The sequence below is a fragment of the Nestor notabilis genome, unplaced genomic scaffold (genome assembly GCF_000696875.1).
Source record: "Nestor notabilis isolate BGI_N333 unplaced genomic scaffold, ASM69687v1 scaffold10675, whole genome shotgun sequence".
In the NCBI taxonomy this organism is placed as follows: Eukaryota; Metazoa; Chordata; class Aves; order Psittaciformes; family Psittacidae; genus Nestor; species Nestor notabilis.
Window position 1 is genome coordinate 33,322 of NW_009927880.1, and position 9,359 is coordinate 42,680.

Sequence of the window (9,359 nt, forward strand, 5' to 3'; positions counted from 1 at the left end):
TCTCCTGTCAGCTTTGTCCTCTACTAGCACGTCAGTATCATCTGTAGGAACTACTGTTGGAGCCCTTGGAGCCACAAAAACCTCTGGTTAAGCAAAAGAAAGCTTCAGAAAGAAACAAACAAACAAATCTACATGCAGATTTCCATCCAAGATGGCAGGATTAAACCCATTCCTAAACCATAATAAATTGAGTCTGGGCCTCAGAAGAAAAGATTCTATTTTGCTTCTCTCCTGAGAAAATCCATCCAGTAAATTCTGAAGTAACAGCTATACTCATTTCTTTTGAGATACATCTTGAATGAAAATCTAAATTAATTCACTGAAGGATTTGCCTCTCTTTTTATGGAAAGTAGTAACACATTCCTATAGGCCGTGAAGTTTTTATCAGCAAGGCATCATGGCTACACCTGACCTTAATTAGAACTGCTACCTTATGAAAAGGCACATTTGAATCTCAAGGTTTGTTTGTTGGTTGTTTTTGGGCTGGGTTTTTTGGTGGTTTTTAGTGTGGGTATTTTCTTTGGTTGGTTGGTTTTTTAAGATCAATTCAAGCTTAGCTGCATGATATAACTAGGTAGAAGCTTATTTGTTCACGTTCCCAGAATTCTAAAGCAAATAAGCATTGAATGTGCAGATAACTTTGTGCTGCTTCCGTGGCAGAACAAGCCATAAAACATAAATGCCTCAAGGAAAGCACTTCATAACCTTTAAGGTTGGAGGTAAAAAGACAAGTATAACTGGATGAGCAATCCCACTCAAAGCTTCTTCCTGCCTAGTCTCTTTAATCTTCTGTTTTCCTTCCTTCCTACAAATTTTACCCATTGCTGTTACCTTTCCTTTGGCTTCTATGCTTTCCTTTTAAAATTCTTTTTTCCTGTATTTGCTCTTTGCTCTAGTTCTTTCTTTTCCATGGCATTCTAGGTTACCTTTTTGTTAATACCGAGTATAGCCTCTGCTTCAGAGATGTTGGGGATCAGTCATTTTGATCAGTCATGCACACTTTTATTCTCTGCTAAATTGCCCGTGTGATATTGTCCAGAGGAGAACAGACAAGAATGCCCAGGACCTTGACTACGAATTATACGGGTCTCCATACAGAGACACAAAGCCTCCACAGGTTACACCTGGATGTCAGAAGTAAAGAACACAAAGGACAGTCGAATCCCTCTCCTATCACTAATTTCCTTATTGATTACACCCTAAAAACTGATTTCAAGCTGAAAGTGAAAAAGCAGGGGAATGCAGCTGGTTTTGAAGACTCTTTTTCTCCCTCTTGCAGTTTGTATCCTGCTGCTGAGGATCTAGGGATGATTGCTCCATTTCAAATTTCTTTTAAAGCCAGGCATCCCTTCACCAGGAAGGCCAGTTAACTGCCCTCTTGGTGAGCAATCCCAAACACAGGCCTTCCCACAGTACATTTCAAGGCTAGCTCATGCAAACTGCACCCAGGCATGTTTCATGGATACCCTTATTAGTGTAACCACCAGGCAGGCTCAGCCCTGCAGAGGGGCACTGAACAAGCGTCTCATATCCAAGACAGTCCAGAGGTGAGTCTGGGGGAAATGCTCTGGGTTTGTACTGTGCTTTCTATAGTTACATGGAAGACACTTTCTGAAAAAAGCATTAGTAGAAAGCCCTCTTGCCACCTTCCCCCATAAATAGGTAATAATCACTATTATTAAACTGAATGCTAATTAAGCAAGTTGGGGTCAGATTATTTCAAAACAATCTGTCTTTAGGGAATGCATTTGTCCCAAGAGATGACAGTTTGAAATTGTCTCTTCCCTTTTGGTTTGCAATGAATGAGACAAGATGCAGAAAATGCCTTCACTGCAATAACAGCACAAGAGAAACCCCACACTCTTTGCGGGGCAAGTTCAGCCAAGTCTGAAAAGACATAAGCCCAGTGGAACAGCCATGGGCATATATGCTCCAGTTTGCATGTGAGACAGGCAAGCCTGTGTTTATATTACAGAAACTGCCTGGCCAGGAAACTGGCCTGGCCAGGAAAATAGTCAAGACCATTGTTCTCTTAGTTGCAACAATTCTGTTGTAGTAAGAATCTGAGCCATTTTATCTTGCTTTACTGTAATAAAGTGCATTAGAGCAATCTAGCCAGACCACTTTTGTCTTCTGAACCATGGATTTGCTTTTTCCATGAATTACATGCAAGATCAATTTGAAGTGGGGACCCAAACTGTGTGTGCAAGATGAACTTCACATACTCCACATGGTGGATGTCATTTGGCTGCGGGTGCAAGGAGGGTTAAGGTCACACACTTAGAAAATAATGTGCATAACATAAATTTTGCTCCTGCCCCAGTAAATGCACACCGTTATACACCACCTATGCGTGGCTAGACATACAGACCTACGGTCAAGTGCATACATCTAATGACGTAACTTCAGACTATGCCTTTTCCATGTAGTAGTTAGTAGCTTTTGTCCATGAGTTTCAAGACATTGCCAACAGTGCAAACCTACATCAGCTCAAAGAAGCCTTTAGAACAGTAGGCCCAAGCTCCTTCTAGGATGTACTTTAAACCTGAGGTCAACAGAGAGTAAACTGTCACATCCATGGGCGACACGGGAGGGTTTCACTGGCAACTTGTGACTCAGAAGGATCGGAACAACCTAACAAGACATTAAAATTGTGTTGCGCTCCCATCCCTCACCTACTGGTGTCTTGAACAACAGGAGAAACATCCTGCAAACCACGATTTCAGAGAAGCTAAAAATCAGAACAATGGAAGAATATAACCAATCCCATTTTCAATGTATCAGCACAAAGCTAACTTTCCACTTCTACAGAATGAAACAAAAGAAATGAGATTACAACAAATAGATACACTCTGGGACTTACAGTTTCCCTCTTCTCTCAATTGAAAAAGACCTACTGTTATATTTTGGGAATTCATTAGGATTCCAAGACAAATATATCTTTCTTATGGGGAATCAGTTTCAAACAAAAAAGTGAAGAGACCAGGCCCAGCAATCCCTCTGTCCCGTCCACTTCTACATCCTCAAATAGAAGTAGAGAGACCTCCAAATATAGAAGTCTGTTTAATTCAACAAAAACTTGCACACATCAGTAGGAAGAAGCAAAAGAAAGGAACTTCATTTCCCTGTGTTTTAACCCGAGAGGAAATTCTGAGGCTGTTTCAGTGAACCTGACCAGTCCCTCATTTGAAGGTACAGCATTTCTTGCTGCCCTTCTCGCATTCCTGTTCTTCTCTAGAGTGCTACAATGACAGCCTCAGAACATTACAACAGCAGCTTAATACTAAGGCTGATGAGAGAAAGGTCACTTGCTCACTGCAGACCACATCCCTGACATGCTCCATCAGTGGAGTGTTCTTTGTATAACTAACAGCAACCACAGACCTTGTTTAGCCAGAAAATCAAACAGTATTTATGATCAATATCATAAAACAAAGCAGACAAAATACAGTAACAAATCTCCTTTTAATGTATGGTGATGGGTATGACCTACAGAATTATGGATTTCAAACCTGCACTTAAGAACAAAAGGTCCTGTTTCAGCAATAATAGTTCAAATCCAGAGTGGCAATCTCACGTACTAATGAACCCTCAGATTAGGGCTTCTTCAGTTCATTATTACACAGCATAGGGATAAGACAGAGGAAAAATTACGATGTGGTCTTTGCCCCAACAATCTTACAACTTCAAAAATCACACTGTAATTACTGTAAACAAAGTACTTTCCAAAAGACAGAAAAACTACCTCTTTTCTAACCCCAATGCTGCTGTCCACTTTGTACAGCATGCATCTGTACAACTGTCATCACAGTCACTTAGTCTGTCATTACTGCCTCTCCCTGCAGGCCTCATTACAAAGGAATATGTGCATAGCTGTACGTTTATAGCAAGAAGAAAGACTCTGCAAATTACACAACAGCTGCCTAACATGAGGGACACGAAACACAAGAGGTATCTGAAATAGCAAAACTCAGAGAAACACTTTTGTGAAATGACTTTGTGAAGAACCACTGAAAGACTAATTCCTTCCCTCTAACAAGAAGTTCCAAATGAAGTTATCCACTTGTCTACCAAACTGCAGTTTAAAACAAAAAATCTTACTTGAAATATGAAAAAGCACTTGCAATTGAAAAGTACTTTACCAGTACGTCTGTACATTGTTAAGGGAGCTTTGCCATTGACTGCAATAGGAGCAGCACGTAGGAGACCAATACATCTCCCAGTGCAAGTGAATTCATAAAATGTACTTACAGCTGAGCCTGGGGACTTAGGAAAAAATAATGAAACAGGATTCCATTTACTCTTAGAATCTTAATCAGCCATTCTGCCTTTCATCTTGATGAATGAATTAATGTACTGGTGATTTTTTCTCTTGCTCTTTGAACAATGCCACATGTGTACTAGAATGCTGCAGTGATGGGTGGGTAGCAAGAGGCTGAGAATTCATCTCTGGTTTGACTAAGAACACTTCAGCAGTGTTAACCAGCATTCAGATTATTCATAACAGCATATCTTAATTTCCTCTCCCAACAGAGACCCAAAGAAGCATCATTTAGCCCAATTAAAATTTAAATATTAAATTAGGTTTAAAATAAACCATAATTGAACAGCCCCCTTTGCTGTATAGGTATCATCTGCTCTAGATGTGTATTGAAGATGGGCATAAGTACCCAGCTCATCTCTGCTGAATAACCTCTTGAATAGATGTTTGAGCTCTTTTCACTATCACTCCAACTTTCTTTACCACAGACTTGACTGCAAGATGACATGTATTGTAATCACGGATGTATTTAGCACACTAGATTGGGATTCAAATGAAAATTGCTTGACAAAACTCTGTGCAGGGAAAGCAGGAAAGAACAACAGAAAATACTCACCAACAGGTGCTGCATGATGAATATAATGTATAAGTCAAAATGGTGATTTATCAGATTCAGTCACAGGAACCCTACAACACCTTGGGTTATTGTGAAAATCAAGAACAGACTCAGCAGTCTCATCTCAAAATAGAAATTCCTTTTCTTGAGGTAGGAAAAAGGTATCTGAGCTAAGAGATCTATGAAGTATCTATAGATTCAAAGCAAAAGAAGTGAAACAAACGCTGCCCATCTGAATTCAAGTGTTGCTTTGCTGAATAGGTAGTGTAGGCTGCAGCTGGTAAATAGCAGCATGAATACAATAAACAGACAAGTCATGCTAAAGTATAGATTAGGTTAGAATTAGGAACACAAAATGCTGACAAAGAGACAAGCATGTATTTATGCATTAAAAAGCCACATGGAAGTCTGCTGCCATAAGAATATTTACTGACATGCAGTAGACAAAGTATAACATTTTGTCATATTGCTAAAAGTAATGAGGAAACATTAGGCTTATAATTCCGTTTCCAAATCTAACAGCACTATGCTTTACTTTCTTTGTCAACATTCTTTACTTCTTTGTCCCCCTAAAGGCCACAGCACCATCAATAAAGAAAATACAATTATCTGCACAATGTATCAAGATCTTCAGAACACCATAAATTCACAATATAACCCTATTAACCAGAGGGTAGCCATCTGTCCCTAAAATTGTATTGACCCTATTGAGTCTGAAGGCATGAAATTCTAGACTAGATCATGATTAATACTGCCAGACAAATCCGTTCTGGGTAACTTCTAAATCCCTTCCCTTCCCAGCATTAAAAAAAAAAAAATAAAAATTAGGAAGCCCTACAAGATGGGGGAGGGAAGAAAAGGGGTCAAATCTAAGTAGATGGAAACCCTTGAAAACTAAGAATTTCCCTGTCTAACTGTAAAGAAATGAAAAGTTTTGATATTTCTCTTTTGGAAACATTGAAGCTGTCTCATGAAATTGTCCTGCTATTGTGAAATCAGTGCATCATTGTTAAGAATGTTATTTTGACTTACATACTATCACACTTAAAATGAAACAGCTGTATCAAAACCAAGCAACTCCATCAAGCCAAGCACTAATTAAATGTTAAAAAAAGGTAGCAAAAGGGTTGCTTCAGTTCGCAACACCTGTGAGTTTCATGAACATTTATTTACCACATCTGACATCAACAGAACAGTTTTTACAGCATAAAGAAGAAAAAGAAAAAAGAGAGCAGCCACTCTTCCCCACCTTCCATTCTCAAGCTCGTCTACAGAGCGGCAAGAAAGACGTGCCTCCTTCACAGATAAGGGAAGAAGAAAGAAGCAGCTTGTCAGGTTGGATTCTAATGTGCAGTATTGCCAAACCTGCATTTCACAACCAAATCATCACTGCATGCTAATTCTGGAATGAATTTCGGAGTAATATCCACCTTTCTCAGAAGTCCCTACCACAACGTAAAGGATACTTGCTGTTGGTACAAGCACTAGCTCATGTCTTCTGTCCTTTTCAATGAATCAACTGGTCACCTGTAACAGAGCAGATGAATACACTTTCTATTCTCTGACTGAATCCTCCAGAGTCTACAGGAGGAAGTTTCTGGGGACAATGCAGCACCTGCACTAGGGAAGGACTATCAGGAATTCTTGAGCTGCCTCATTTGTGTAATCATCACTGATCTACCAAGGAGGAACTTGTCACATGGACAAGTAATTTTATCATCACTGAACAAGTTGCTTATATCTGAAATTTCAGTTAAAAGAAAGGGGCTTTTCTTTTTCTTGCCTATACAAAAGATCTCGCCCCAGCTGAGCTCGCTCTAAGGGTTATATTTCATTTTCAGTCATACTTTAATTTTCTGTTGCCTGAGGACAGGAGCACATAGGGACTACAAGTCATGCAGCACTCCTGCTGGAGCCCTCCTACCAGACATTTGGCTCTGCTCAAGAAGAGAGTGACATGAAATGGATTTAGCGATGGGAACAAGCAGAAGCTCTAACCTAAACTTGCTTTCTTCAGGGCCCAAAGTCAAGACAGTGATTAGTAACATGCTAATTGGAAGCCCCACTGACCCAACTCTCCACCAGGTAAGGGCACTGGCATTCAGGTTAGGTAACCCTAACCTCAGGGATTTTTCCAAATCAAGGTGCTGATCCAAGCACCCTGGCTCTAGATCCCAGTACCAGCTCTAGAAACAAAGCTTCTGAACACAGCAAGTCAAGATCCCAAATCAAGCTGTTATGCCTTTCCATTACTTAGAGAAGTTTGATGGCAGTTCAGGGATACAAACTGATATCCACCCCTACGTCAGACAAAAAGACAGCTTCTTCTGTAAGCATTAGTGAAACAAAACTCTGTGGCCTTTAGTAGTTCTTCCCTGGGTTTACAGGTTCTTAATGCAAATTAAGAAAACTAATGCAAACACCACTGTGAAGGCTTTTCACCCTCAGCAAATCCACATGGCCTCTGCTTACTTCACAATCTCTGCCAACAATCTGCAACAATTCTGAGACATTTCTTACTCCCACAAAATGGTGAAACTCCCCTGGAACTAGAGGTGTAATTGCAGTGCTTACCTCCTGGAAATCTTATCCCAGTAGCTAGATTCATGCTTGTTCACTGATCTGGTCTTAAGCAATATTTTAAGGAAATAACATTTCCACATGTTGTGATTTAAGCCCAGCCGGTAACTCAGAATGACTGCAAATGACTGCTACAGCTGAACCCAGGACACCACATAAACCAGTTCCCATCACTGCAACAATTCTGTTAGCTACAAGGGGAACACTGGCCATATACAATCCCCTGTCTCTCCAAAACCTGTCTCATTTTGCTAGTGGACTTTGAATATATCAAAAAATAAGTCTTTGCTTTGGCTTTTATTTACCAGGTTTCTCCTAAGCTTTGCATTGTTTCAGAATAAAATTCAAGCCCTAATTATTACATTCCATGCTGTGTGCGTTATATCACACAGCAGCATACAGGATTAATGAGAACTGATTAAAACAGGATTTATGTTTGGTACAATGTCATAATTCAGCACCAAGATGAACCCAAAAACTCAGCTCAGACTTGGTGCAAGTATTTGCAGCATTTATACAATTCAGTTCTGTATTTCTTCTTACAGTCAGAACACAGCAAATTTCACATGCAAGTAGTTTACATGTGTTTTATTCCACCAAATGATGATAAACAGCTCTCTAGAACAAAACCTAAGCACCCCCTGATTTTGACTGCACAAAAATCTTAGCATTGTAGTTAGATTTTTAATTAATACCACAAAACTTATTTGGAATATTAAAATACCTTCAGAACTGAATCCACAATATCCCTCTGCACAAGGAACACAGGATGAATCTGGTGCTGCCAGGCCATGATGCTAAAATTACCATTGGCCCTTGCTCTCAAACATGAACCAAAAAACCCTATCCAAGTTGCTGCCGGCTCCATGGAAACCGTCAAAAGGGGACAGAAGCATTATTGTTATCTGCATCAAAGCTGAGGAGATTTGTTAAACCAATATTCTGGTATTCTGTGGCTAAAATACCATCTGTTTCATACTGTTATTTTCCTAGAACTTGCCGTAACATTATGCACACCCAGAAGAACACCACCAGTGAAAACAAGAAATCCTGCCCTATCCTGAAAGTCAATGGAAACTTTCTGGAATGGCTATTTTGCAGCACAAGATGTACATGGGCACAGATTAGACACACAGTTTAAGAACGGCAGGACTGTCAGGAAAAGGATGAACTCTGTCAACCTGCTCAGCTCATTGCAAACTGGGAGTCTAAGAAAATGTTTCAGCAGTTTTGTACTTTGAGCATTATTCAAGGCCCGTTCTTGGTTTACTAATAACTTGTTTTTCTAAGCGCATTTTATGCAAGTATGGTCACACTCAACCACTGCCAGAGGTAACACGGACAGCCTGAGAAACATTGCTGTTCCCAGAGTTTAAAGTATCAGGCTCTCTTTTCTTTGATTTTGATTGCAACAAGCCAGCAGAACCACCTTTAATTGAAATGCATATAAACAAGAAAACAAGCAGAGAGGAAAAGCTCATTCCCTGACCTTTCTCCTGGAAACCCTTCCTTTTCTTTCCTTCTATTGTCTTACAATATCAGAGAAAGATATTTTATGTTTACTACTAAAGATGGACAGGTATTTGAGTAATTTCTCTCTTTAAAGTAAGAGAGTTAACTTGTAACAGTTTTTGCTGGTTTTAGCTCAGCTCCTGCTATAGCCAATGAAGGTAGACAATGATGCCAGAGTAAGAAAAATCTGCTTTCTGGCCTCCTGTGTCCACTTTTAACAATGCAGATCTCTACAATTAATAGTTTTCTTTTCTGGACACCTTCCAACCAGATCAGCACCTTCTTGCACTTTCTTATCTTGCAGCTCAATGTAACTTGAACACACATATTTTCTTATCCCACCGTGTCACTATCAATGCCTTGCAGAACCTCATGTGCACATTGCTCTGA